Source organism: Portunus trituberculatus, chromosome 47 (genome assembly GCF_017591435.1).
Source record: "Portunus trituberculatus isolate SZX2019 chromosome 47, ASM1759143v1, whole genome shotgun sequence".
In the NCBI taxonomy this organism is placed as follows: domain Eukaryota; kingdom Metazoa; phylum Arthropoda; class Malacostraca; order Decapoda; family Portunidae; genus Portunus; species Portunus trituberculatus.
Window position 1 is genome coordinate 7,938,049 of NC_059301.1, and position 2,500 is coordinate 7,940,548.

Genomic DNA, 2,500 nt, shown 5'->3' on the forward strand with positions numbered 1-2,500 from the left:
GACCCATGAAATCAGAGGATAATCAAAGTACACACTGCAATGAAAAAAAAAAGAAACAAAAATCAAGACAACATAAAGCAGGTTATAAAAGGGAATACAGTGTGACGGAGGTTTGTCAAGCGCTGTTGCTGGACGGTGTGTGACGGGGAGAGGGCAACATGTGCGTGACGCGTGACGTGGGAGGTGAGTTGATGTCTGGTGGAGGTGTGACGACGAGAGATTTGTATTTGGAGTGACGTGTTTGTGTGTTGGGGTGGGATTAGTAGATGGATGTCTTTAATCCCTTCAGTACTGCGACACATTTTTACAGTGAGATTTGTGTACGATTAGACCATTTTATTGACATTAGAAAGGGTCTATGGAGCTCAGAAGATTGATGGCCACGGTCTTCACTGTTTTAATTCACCATATGAGTTTCTGAAGCTGTATGTAATCACCAAATAACAAGCAGAACGAGTGTGGAAAAGCGTCATGGTACTGAAGGGGTTGAGGAACGGATGTTAGTCCCTTCAATACCATAGCGTGTTTTCATATGTGTTTTCTGCTTACTATTTTGCGATTTTATACGGTTTCAGAAACTTATGTCGAGATTGAAATAATGAAGACTCAGCCCATTAATCTTCTGACCTCCATAGACCCTTAATAATGTAAATAAAATCGTCTGTTTTCATTTTTTTTTCTGCTTACTATTTAGTGATCTTATACAGGTTCAGAAACTTATGTGGAGACTGAAATAATGAAGACTCAGGCCATTAATCTTCTGACCTCCATAGACCCTTCCTAATGTCAATAAAATAGTCTAATCGTGCCCAAAACTCGTGGTAAAAATGTGTCCCTGTACTGAAGAAGTTAGTAGTGAACCGACACTATCCTTAAAGTAAATGTACCAATATTGTGACATACTCCATTACTTAAAACACTTCATACTTGTGTGTTCTCGTATGTGCGGCAACGCTTGTGAATTTATCTTTATATTTTATTTTTGCAACTTGTGATAATTGAATTTCTACCTTATTCTTTATATCTATCAATGGTATATATTTATCTATCTATTCTCTCTCTCTCTCTCTCTCTCTCTCTCTCTCTCTCTCTCTCTCTCTCTCTCTCTCTCTCTCTCTCTCTCTCTCTCTCTCTCTCTCTCTCTTGTGACCTGTTTCTCTCTTTGACCTGTTTCTCTCTTTGTGTGTGTGTGTGTGTGTGTGTGTGTGTGTGTGTGTGTGTGTGTGTGTGTGTGTGTGTGTGTGTGTGTGTGTGTGTGTACGTGTGTGTGCGTGTGCATATGTGCGTAGATAAGGAGATTGTTCGGTAGGTAATGAGGGTGAATGAATAAATAAGGAGTTTGGCACAAGTGAATAATAAAGACTAGCGTGCTTTCTTTCTGACCCACGAAGGACAGTGACCGGGTCTGGGTTAACTGGACCACGCCAGCAACTGACTGCCGTGCGTGATCTGAGCTCGTGGGAGGAGAGGGCGGAGTGGGAGGAAGGAAACTGGGTCTGTCTTTTGTATTCCTTGCTGTGGAGATGGTGGTGGTGGTGGTGGTGGTGGTGGTGGTGGGGAAAGATGGGGAACGGGAGGAGGAGGAGAATTGTATGTAATTACATAAGATAATTCAACAATTACAGATCTTTTAGTTTCTCCCTGTTTGCATGCTTGAGAAATATTTGTAATTACTGAGGAGGAGGAGGAGGAGGAGGAGGAGGAGGAGGAGGAGGAGGAGGAGGAGGAGGAGGAGGAGGAGGAGGAGGAGGAGCAACGCAAATGAAAACAAAGGCAACATGTAGCAGTAGGAACTATATGCTAACAAAAATTAGATAAAAGGAGGAGGAGGAGGAGGAGGAGGAGGAGGAGGAGGAGGAGGAGGAGGAGGAGGAGGAGGAGGAGGAGGAGGAGGAGGAGGAGAAGAAGAAGAAGAAGAAGAAGAAGAAGAAGAAGAAGAAGGAGAAGGAGGACGACGACAACAACGATAACAAGAACAAGAATGACGAGGATAAAGAGCAGGAGTAGAATGTCGAATGGAATAACGGAGGTAGATATGGTGACAGTGTTGTGTTGGTCATGAATGAAAGTGATGGAAGGAAAAGAAAACAGTGATTGTAATGGTAACGGTGTGTGTGTGTGTGTGTGTGTGTGTGTGTGTGTGTGTGTGTGTGTGTGTGTGTGTGTGTGTGTTTGTGTGAGTTTTGGTGAATTATGAACTGAAGGAGTATATGATTCACACACACACACACACACACACACACACACACACACACACACACACACACACACACACACACACTTCTTCAGTAAGTCACTCACTCACTGGGTCTTCCACTACATTATTCATTCATTCAATCAGTCCGTCACTCACTGCCACGCTTCCTCACTCACTCACTCACTCACTCACTCACTCACTCACTCACTCACTCTCACTCACTCACTCACTCACTCACTCACTCACTCACTCACTCACTCACTCACTCACTCACTCTCACTCACTCACTCACTCACTCACTCA

The 2,500-nt window shown here is 43.5% G+C and overlaps 1 protein-coding gene across 4 annotated transcripts in view; it reads right to left on the reverse strand.

The window, feature by feature from the left end:
- Positions 1–2,500, reverse strand: part of LOC123520692 (glycine-rich cell wall structural protein 1.8-like) — a 21,481-nt gene that overhangs the window by 17,481 nt on the left and 1,500 nt on the right. The gene's annotated exons all lie outside the window — the stretch shown is intronic.